The sequence below is a fragment of the Tursiops truncatus genome, chromosome 17 (assembly GCF_011762595.2).
Source record: "Tursiops truncatus isolate mTurTru1 chromosome 17, mTurTru1.mat.Y, whole genome shotgun sequence".
NCBI lineage: Eukaryota > Metazoa > Chordata > Mammalia > Artiodactyla > Delphinidae > Tursiops > Tursiops truncatus.
In genome coordinates this window covers 60,849,509-60,860,091 of record NC_047050.1, presented here as the reverse complement: position 1 = coordinate 60,860,091, position 10,583 = coordinate 60,849,509, and the positions used below count along the sequence as shown (strand labels likewise).

At 36.2% G+C, this 10,583-nt stretch overlaps 1 non-coding gene across 1 annotated transcript; it reads right to left on the bottom strand.

Moving 5' to 3' along the window:
• Positions 1 to 5,274: 5,274 nt before the first annotated feature.
• On the bottom strand, positions 5,275 to 5,347 carry TRNAM-CAU (transfer RNA methionine (anticodon CAU)). Its single transcript has one exon. It is a non-coding gene; the product is annotated as a tRNA-Met (tRNA).
• Positions 5,348 to 10,583: the final 5,236 nt, after the last annotated feature.

Below are 10,583 nucleotides of genomic sequence, written 5' to 3'. Positions count from 1 at the left end.
TAAATTTTATAAAAATTTCCTTCAGGGGAACAAAACCACCTGTGGGCTTCATCCAGCTTATTGGCTACTTGATAGCAAATTTGATTTCTTTATTTCTACGTGGAGTTCAGTCATCCATAAAGAATTCTTTGTGGTCATTATAAGATCTTAAGTAAAAGAACTCCATAGGTATTTTAAATGTTGAAATTGTGAATCCTAGAAACCTGTAATATCAAGATGTGAGCAGAGCCAGTCAAGGTATGCCACCTGAAGTTTTATTCATAAAGCTGATTTATTTCTGTCTGGGCACATTACACGTTACACTTGGCCAAAGTATTTAACATTTTACATACTTCATCTATGCATTGGGGAACTTGGTCTATAAGATATCTGAAGATACTTTGATCTGGATTTATATGCTATTTGAGATTTGTACATAAATTGAAAGCAAAACATTGTGCATTGCATGCTACAGGAGACAGCTGGATAAATTACCTCATGATGAGAGGCTTACTACCTAATACAGATTCTGCAGTGTATAACAATATAAAAGGGTCAATGGAGGTTTAACTCTTTTTTTCTTGTTGTTGTTTGCTTCCTTGCATATAGCAAGAATACTAATTTTAATTTCAGACATTTGAATGTTTTAATTATATAAGTAATACATGAATGAGGGAATCTAAAGCATCTAAAGTAAGATTATTAGTTCACAGAGAAATAAGCCCACATCCCTGAAAGTCATTACCAAAAATATTGTATCACTCCATATTTTTTAATTTGCTTATTCAAATATACATGCACATGTAGGAGGAGGGATTGTTGTTTTTCTTACAAATGTGGAATTGCATTAAATATTTTATCTTATAATTTCCTATATTTATTATACTTGACACCTTTGCTGCACATATATGTGTCGACTTCTGTAAACACTTGGTCTACCTCATTCTCTTTGATAGATAGTATTCCATAATTTGGATGATCTACATTTATTCCATAATTTGGAAGCACTGAATTATTCAACTATTTTCCTACTTATAGACACTTACATTGTTCCCAGCTTCTTAAAATAACAAAAAAGAAGTGCTGCAATCACTTTTAGGATTTGATAAACTGATTATGAAGTCCATGTGGAAGAAAAATATACAAAATTGCTTAAAAGTTTTAAAACAATAATGTAATATGGTGAAATGATTTACTGTTTATTGAAACAATATAAAGCTACTATATTCAAAATAATAAAGCGCTTGCTTAGGCATAGACACTTAAATCAAGGAACTGAATTCAAAAGCCAGAAAAAACTTCCCATGTGTAGGAGAACTCAATAAATGAAACAACTAGTCTACAAGTCAGTGGGGAAATTATGAATTTACTAGCAATTGGTATTGAGGTAATCATTATTTATTGGAAGAAAATAAATGTAACTCCAACTGTGTGCTTATAGACAAATATAAATTCAAGACAAAAGTTCCCACCATAAAAATAAAAGAATTAAAAGAAAAAAAAAATAAGTTAGGGGTGTATATATCCTTAGGGGTAAAGGGAAGCTTAGTAAGGAAGATGGAAACAAAAAGCTATAATGGAAAAATAAAATACCAGATGAAATTAGAAAACAATGAAACAAAAACACCTTTGAATGGAAAAAGGCAACTTAATCAAATTAAAAGAGCAATCACCAACTGGGAAAAACATTTGCTACACGTACACAAAAAAGTGACCAATACTCTTAAGATATAAGTAGTTCTTCAAGTTAGTATGAACAATGTACAGCACAAGGAAAATTGATATTCAGGAAAATGAAAATAAAAGCAACAATAAAATACAACTTTTATCCCTTCAGATTGATAAAAATGTAAGATTTTGTTAACACCCAATGCCCATGAGATTAGGGCAACGAGGAAAGCAACATTCACACACTCTCAAGAGTAGTGATGAGTAAAAATTTCTGTAAATTTTGGAAAATAAATCTGGCTATATTCTTTTAAACTACAAGTGTGCATATCATTTGATCTAGCACCCACTTCTAGTAAATTCTGTTTCAGAAAATACTGACAAGTGTATAATGATACTCTTTTCAAGGAATTTGGGGTTTATTGTTTCCTGAATACAACAGTCAAGCATCCAGAAAACTAGGGGGTCAATTTGGGCCCATTTGGGTCCCTGCACATAAATATGCTTTCCTTTGGATGCTTCTTTTTCTCTGTACCAGAAAACCATAGGAGGAGAAATGTCAATAAAGTTAAGCCTTTGTTCTCCTTACTCAATAGAAATGCTGGTAAGAATGGGGAACTAAGCAAAGAGAAACGGAAGTGTGAAGGACTCAGGCAGGAAGCTAAGGTTTTGCAGCTCAATAAGGATCTTTGACTGAGTCGGTACTGAACAAATGTGTAAAATAACCCTACCTTCTGCCATTTTGCAACTGTGTGGGGAAAGAAAGACAAGTGCACACATTAGGCAAGATGCTAACGAAACATTATAATGGGTTAGTGGAAGAGCAGTCACAGTGCAAATATAAGCAAATTTCAGGGTCAAATCATAAGCAATTTAATTTCTCAGTTAACTCTTTGAGATATACAACAAAAGTCAATCTAACTTTTGGCCCTACTATGTTTATCCAGAAAAATAAAATCACAATGGTCGATCACACAGCCTATTAGGGATCCCGTGTATTAATTCAATCTATACTGAGTTAAAGAGAAAAAAGATAATTATATACACACACATACATACACACTTCAAAAAGCCAAAATTCCTAATGGTTATTGAACAAGAAGTAGCACTAGATGTATTGTAGTGTCTGTCTGAATGAAGCTGATCAAATATGAGTAACTTCTATTTTTCATGCATTTTGTTAGACATTAAGATAGAAAGATGAAGAGAGGAGGGCACCTTTTATCAGGAGAGAATCGATATCTTTTTTTTTAACTTTTATTTTATATTGGAGTATAGTTAATTAACAACATTGTGTTAATTTCAGGTGTACAGCAGTGATTCAGTTATGCATATACATGTATCTATTCTTTTTCAAGTTCTTTTCCCATTTAGGTTGTTACGTAACATTGAACAGAGTTCATTCCCTGTGCTATACAGTCGATATCTTTTATCATGAGAATCACATCAAAACAGATTCCTAGGTCTCCGTTTGCTGATGTCTTACAAAAGAGCAACAGGAAGCTGGGACTCAGAGTGGTAAAGAAAAGGTCTGAAAATAAATCTGCCCCTTTATTCCTGTAATATGTCTGATTCAGCACTTTTGCCCCCTAGATTTTCCTTAGAGGTGCAGACAGTGTTCCTTTCTTTGACAAAAGCCCATTTTCTTCACCTTTCCTAAGTCTTTTGTTTCTTTTACTGGTCACAAGTAATGAGAACAAAACATCTGCTCTTTACTGAGTGTTTATTGAGTGCCAAGCATTTTATATAAGCGGCCTTCTCTAGTTTTCACAACAGCCCTGCGAGATTTGTATTTTCTCTATAGATTAAGGAAACTTAGAGACTCAAAGTTATTAGTACCTTGAAATGGATCTTACCACCATCACATGGCAGAGATGGTCTTCAGACCCATGTGTGTTGAACTCCAGAGCCTATGATGTGCTTAAGCAAATTGTTAGCCTACTGCCTCAAGACAGGACATTTTGAAATGCAGGTCACTGTGATGTTTACTACAGTCTCACTTCTCGGCTTCATATCTTGACTGTTTTTCTTTGGTTTTTTTTTTTTGTTGTTGGTCTTGTGACTAGGCATAGAGATTAGGGCTAATTTGCATGACTATTTAACTCAGGAGTTAATAAATATTAACTCTCTACTGCTCTTTGCTTTTAGAGGATCTAACATTCAAAAATGCTATTATAGATGCAGGAAGTAAAAGTAACATGAAAATATTTAGAAGTTGTTGAATTATGGGTCCTTTGTGAAGGACAGATTTGATTTGCCTTTGCCTCTGTTTCTGCCAAAGGAAGACTAAGGACACACACTGCCTAGACTGGTTTTGATGTCTATTAGATGGATTTCTCCTGAGAAGTTTAGATAATCTCTGATATTTATATAGTGGCAATCATATCCCTGGCACTTAGCAATAGCCAGAAAGAGATTAGATAAAAGACCCTTAAGAGATTAGTGTAATGTAACCCAGACTTTGATGCATCTGTTCTCTGTTGGCTTTCGAAGTCAGGTCCCACATGCTATTTTTCCCAGGAAATACAAGGGACAATTTCAGGGTCCTCTACTATGACTGTTTTTTCTGTTGCATTGTTTTTTAATGTTATTGTCTTGGTGCCTTGATTTTCCTTGACATAAAATGTTTAAACACTCAATTTCCTTTTATTTTGTAAATTCACTATCATCATATGAGGGCTCTTTAAATATACCTCAAACTATGACCACTATTGAGATGGACCTCTATCTTAATCACTTTTTTAAGAAAAAAAATATGATTAATTTCACCTCCTCATACTCAGACTCCATTCACATTTTTTCCAGAACACTCCATTTCTCTTCAACCCATTCTGTTTCTCTTCAAACCAGGATAATTGGGGCAAAAAGGATGCTTGGTGATTGGTTGATAGTGTTGGGATAAAAAGGAAGCCTTTCCACATTTCTTTGATTATTTTTACAGATTGCCCAATGTTCCGTTTTAAAGACGGCTCCATTTCTTAAAAGCCTGAGAGTGATTGCTTATACTAATCCTAATGTATATCTAAGCATACGGGCCTCTTGGCCCAGTTTCTGTGTTTGAAACTGAATTCACATTGAACCCTACCAGGTCCCTGCCTGCTCTCCCACTCCCTCAAACACCCATGAACACACATACACACAGATTTTTTTTTTCGTCAGTATATGTTCCCTAAGGTTCAAAGCATCCTGTTAAAATACCCACACACATTTCTTAACCACTAGCACCCTTCCTGGTGTCAAAAGGAGTGCACTCAATCCATAGGCGTTTCTTACAAAGAAAATTAAAAAAAAAAAAAGTATGTTTATCTTAGTTTACAACCAGTTTTTCCTATATAATATATTTAGTTTTATGTCCAGTTCATATTTTATAATCTCAATCCTTGGAGCACTTCCTATCTGAAACAATGTCTTTGATGAAATATGACATGAATTTTGAAATCTAGTAATATTATAATTGTAACTTTCCATTGGCCTACTCTTTGATATTGGCCACCTCTTCATTTTCATTTTAAATGTTATTAACTAATATTACTCAAAGAAAGTAAAGTTACTAAGAGGAATGTAAAATCACTGAAAGAAAATTATTCTGAAAATTCTCTTAGGAAGAAGAGGGAGGCAAAATAGAACTGCCTCCTCTGAGGTTTGAACTCAGGACCTTCAGATTATGAGACTGACACGCTGCCTACTGCACTAAGGAGGCAGATTAGAGGTATTGCCCCTGTGAACACTCCTCTCCTGACACAAACAGACAACGTTTTCCTTTGAAGATGGAAAAGCGGTAGAATACTAGAATCAAATGTCTTTTATGGTTTTCAAAGTATATTCCATTGATTGGCTCGAATTGTCTTTCAAAATTGAAGTTGCTTTAATTATATAGATGGAATTTTCTAGTGTAGAGATGCAATACACTAAGATAAAGTTAAGTAGTGTTTTTATATGACCTTTCCCTTATATTAAGCTTCTTTCCCTTAAAGATCAGGAAAGAACTAAGGAAATGGCAGGAACACTTTTTGGAGGAGGGTGGCTTGCAAAATGTTGCTTATTGTCCTGATATTTAATATAACTTAATTGAGAAGAATACAGCTCAATTATGTCCTTTATTTGGAAACAAACGATAGCATTTTCTTGAAGCCCTGGCTGAACAGCCATGCCATTCCGGGCAGGTCACATAAGGTAATTTCTGTAACCTTCTAAAGCTCCTAGTAGTTTTGGATGATTTTTCCCTGCAGATCTTCTCTGCTTTCCCTGACGACTAGTTAAGATGAAAAGAGAGACTGTTTCCAGTCCAAGTAGGTAAAAGAATGACTAGGTACAAATCTAGTAAGCCAGAACAAAGAGAAACGGGCTGGCAGACCTGGGTGGGACGAGGAAGGGAGGTTATTTATTTTTAACTTCTCTGTGGGGCCATCTGTGTGTTAGATGTAAGCACAATGTGAAGTTAACTTCATGGAAGAAGGACATTGATTTAAAGGAAACCATATATTAGTTATTTAATTTGCATATCCACACATCTTCAGTATTACTGTTTCACTTTAGAAAACAGAGCATTGATTGTTTGCCTTTTAATCAGCAGCTACCCCAGCTGTCATTTTTATCAGTTCCATATTGCCAGTGATATTTATTCATAATCATCCTTTTAAGCGCTCTGAATTTAAGGTTGCCAAAGCCTATGCCGTCCAGAGGGCAGGTAAGACAATTATTTTGTTAGCTGAAAGAAAAAAAAATAATATATATATATATATATATATATATATATATATATATATATATACACACACACACATAACATTGTATAAAACTCACACCCACTTTGAATACAGAATATGAAACACCAGAAATGGATCACAGGGAAGGAAAAGAGGGTCAATAAAGGAACATGACTGAGGATGGATACCCTACCAGAAAACATGATGACATTGGTGCTTTTTTATTCCTGAGAATAACAGATTTAGTAAACTGTCGTGTTAAGGATAAAAAACACAACAATGACACATCAAATGTTTCTGTTGTTTGTGGAGGAAACTGGCAAAGTTAATTGGTCAAGACGCTCAAGGTTTTATCTACTGAACCAGAGTGTAAGCTCCTGTAGGTCAGGAATCATAGCAACTTTTTCTGCACGTACGTCCTTTTTAGAAGGTACTGGCAGGATGTTATCTGCCTCACTGACCTATAAAATGGCCCTGCCTGAATCCACTTCTCACTCGGGTCCCTAGACATGCTTCTGACTGGGGGCAGAGGGTACACTGGACATCAAAGGGTTGCCAAAGGCTTTTCTGCTGTGGAAGGCTGAGGAGCTCTGGATGATTCTTTGATCTCTGTCTCCCTCCCTATCCCCCACTGCCGCCACACATACATCACAGTCAGTCTTCCCCAGGTCCCACCCCGTGCCTCTGCTCTCCTCAGCTGCTCTCACAGAAGACATCCTGGTCTACATTAAGGAAGGAAACTAAACAAGAGTACAAACAATCAACCTTCTAATCCAGACAAGCTGCTATCATAGCCTTTGGCTCCCTTATCTGAATAGAGAAAACATTGGTGAAATCTTTCAAATCTCAGTAAAAAAAAAAATCAAGAGCAGTTTTTTTTTTTTTTTCTCTTCATTTTATATAGAACCCAGATTCTATTGCTATCTTTGGCTCGCCCGCGAAAGAATCAAGAGGGAAAATTTCTAAGAAGCCAAATCTGAAGTATATACATCTAGCTATAGAATTCTTGAAAATCAAATTTTAAAAATTAAAGTTTAAGTCTATTGTAAATGAATATGTCCTGAAAGCGCAGCATTTCATTAACTGCAGTGTAAAAGCAGAGGCTGGTTTCTTCGGAGAACAAATTGATAGGTTTGTAGTCAAAAAGTATGTAAATGTTAGAATCTCTTACACACTCGAACACACAATAAGAGCAGTTGAAAGTAAACTTCAATTTCATCAAGAGAGACTTGGTTGGTCCAATATAAAATATTGTCTTAAGTGTATAAGGAGTTTTAGCATCCACTCTAATGAAAGAGAATAGAAAATTGCTAGCTTTGATGTTTTAGATTTCAAATGCCTAGAGGAAGAACTGAACCCCATGACCTTCCGGTGACTCTGCTCTGTGTGGGAAGGTCATTCCAGTCCTTGTATCAGCAGATGGTGTCCACACTGGATTGAGTCCCTAAGTCAAAGCCGGTATCACATCACTCAAGTCTGTTCTGCTAAATAGTAGTAACATAGGCTTATCATCAACACTTCCCCCCTAAATCAGACATTGACTAGCTTAATTTTACTTCAACTGACAAGCACTGAGAATCTTCTATGTGCCAAGTTCCATGATGGGTGTATTGGTAGGTGTAAGAAATAATAGAGCAAAACTGAAAGATTCATTCCCAAATTATATTTACAACTGGTGTTTCATCCTCTGGCTTTTTCTGTTATATGAAAATTGAAAGGTTCATAGAAGGCTCATCATGTAAGGTCTTCCTCTTAGGCTTAAGGAGAAACTGGATTATTTTGAACACAGCTGTAAATACTTGGGCTTAATTTCTAGGCAGGGAGATGTTTTAAATCAGATAAAATAGTATATAGTACGTTCATCTGTAAATGAGTATAAAGGTTTTTTTTCCCTTTGTTCCTTCATAATTATGCTGGCATTTTTCAGCCATTAAATGTAGATGTTCCCCAAAGTGCTACCCTCAGTCTTCAGATAGAAGAGACAGATGTTCTTTTTTCTTATCCTCTCACACTCCATCTATTGTCATCTTAAAGCAAATGACTTCTAATGTCTCTCTTTCCCAGATCTCAGACATCTAGCTCATTTACCTCCCCCAATGCTTTCCTCAAATATCCCCTTAACTTAATGCCTACCCTTACTACTTTGACTAAAATGACTATTCTCTGCCACTGCACCCCAAATCCCATTATCATGCTCTATTTTTTCATAACACTTAATATACTAAATAATTCAATTACTGTTTATTTTTTATATTCTACTGTCTTCCAACCTGTTATAGAATGTAAACACAAGGAGAGCAGGGATTTCATCTGTTTTGTATCCAATGTATATCAAATGCCTTAGAAAAGTTCCTGGCACACAACAGTCCCTCAAAAATATTCTTTGAATATATGAACAAATCAACTCCAACTCCTGAATCAACTATTTCTGTTAAGTATCTTATTTTCTCATTAGGTTCAAAGTTTGAGTTCCATGTCTAACCCCTTTTTCAGTTTTCTCCATGTATTCTGTGAGTCAACACGTGTTGACCATGCTTCATTAATGGTGCTGCTCATGTCTTTCCTTTGAATTCTATTTCCACTGCCAGAAGCCTAGGTGAAATTCCCACATTTTCTTTCCTGATTGAAACACAACAGTTTCCCTTTCTCTAGTCCTTCCCTTTTATAACTCATTTTATACATTGCTGCCTTCCTAAAACATAGCCTTGACTATGTGATGGCAGTGCATTGATTCTTTCATCAAATATTTATTAAGGACTTCCCTGGTGGTGCAGTGGTTGAGAGTTCGCCTGCCGATGCAGCGGACACGGGTTCGTGCCCCGGTCCGGGAGGATCCCACATGCTGCGGAGTGGCTGGGCCCGTGAGCCATGGCTGCTGAGGCTGCACATCCGGAGCCTGTGCTCCGCGACGGGAGAGGCCACAACAGTGAGAGGCCCGCGTACCGCAAAAAAAAAATCATTTTGGCAAGCTGGAAATGTTTAGAAGGACAAAGCCATTTTTTCCCATCAATAGGGTGCAGTAAATCTGTCCTGAAAAATGGAAACTTTTAAATGAGTATATCCAAAAGCTCCCCAAAGTTCTTTATTGGTTCAAAATCTTTTTGCTATGTTGACAAGAGCCTTTGAGACAGGACTTAAGAGACTTTTTAATGTCCAGGTCTTATGTGGAACAATAATAACAACTTAGCCTCTAAAATGCCACATTGTTGGTTTTCCACTGTTGAACTGAATGACTGTTAAGATGATGTCTACTTGTATATAGCTGAAGCAGACCAAATAGGATATGGAAGAAAGAAACTAGTGTCTTCAGTTTTCAAGGCTCATTAGAAATGCAGTAATGAATTTGCTCTTTTCAAAAATTCTGAAGCTTACACTTACATTCATGGCTGCTTCATCACAGAAGGTATAAGAAATGCTTTGCAGGCCTGGAAAACTGGAGAGAGACCAGTTCAAATATCCCCTAATAAGGACTGTGTGATTCTCAACTTTTAGAAAAAAAGACCTAGAAAGTGTCAGCCAAACAGAGACAGAGCTTCAGGTATCTCTTGATCCGAAAGTGTGAAGTATCTGGGTTTGAGATACATTCTAAATTATGTCATATTTCCTTTCATGTTATTCCACTGGTCACAAACTTTCAAAGTCTCCCATTGAGTGCTAATTTCCTAACTCTTCTATAACTTTCATTCAAAAAATGACTCGGATCTTTTACGTATCAGATGACTAGGTAAAATGTTAACAGAGTAACTCTGCAATTACAATTATGTCATGAAAAAACTTCTGATCGTGCAATTAAGACCTTGGTTTGAAATCCATCTCTACTGCCTACTAGATATGTTATCATTATCCGTTTCTTTGCCCTATCTGGGTTCTATTTGCCTTATCTGTTGGTGAGCCATCAGTTCAACAGCATTACAGGCAGCATTAGAGTGAGTGCTAAATGAGACACCGAAGGAGTTCAGGATTTGGGGGGAAAGCTGGTGCACTCTGGGAAGTTTTCAAAAGAGGGAATAATCCGAGTTGGGCTTGGAGAGATGGATATAAATGTATTTGATCACTGGAAAGAAGGCAGGGCTTTCCAATCAGGAGAGATAGTGGAACTCAGGCAACACTGACTCAGGCTGGCTTAAGAAGTGAATTCAAGTAAGAGACTGGGAAAGGCACTTGAATCCCTGAATATAAGGCCAAAAATATTAGGGTTTTACTTATGAACAACTTTGATTTTTGAATTCA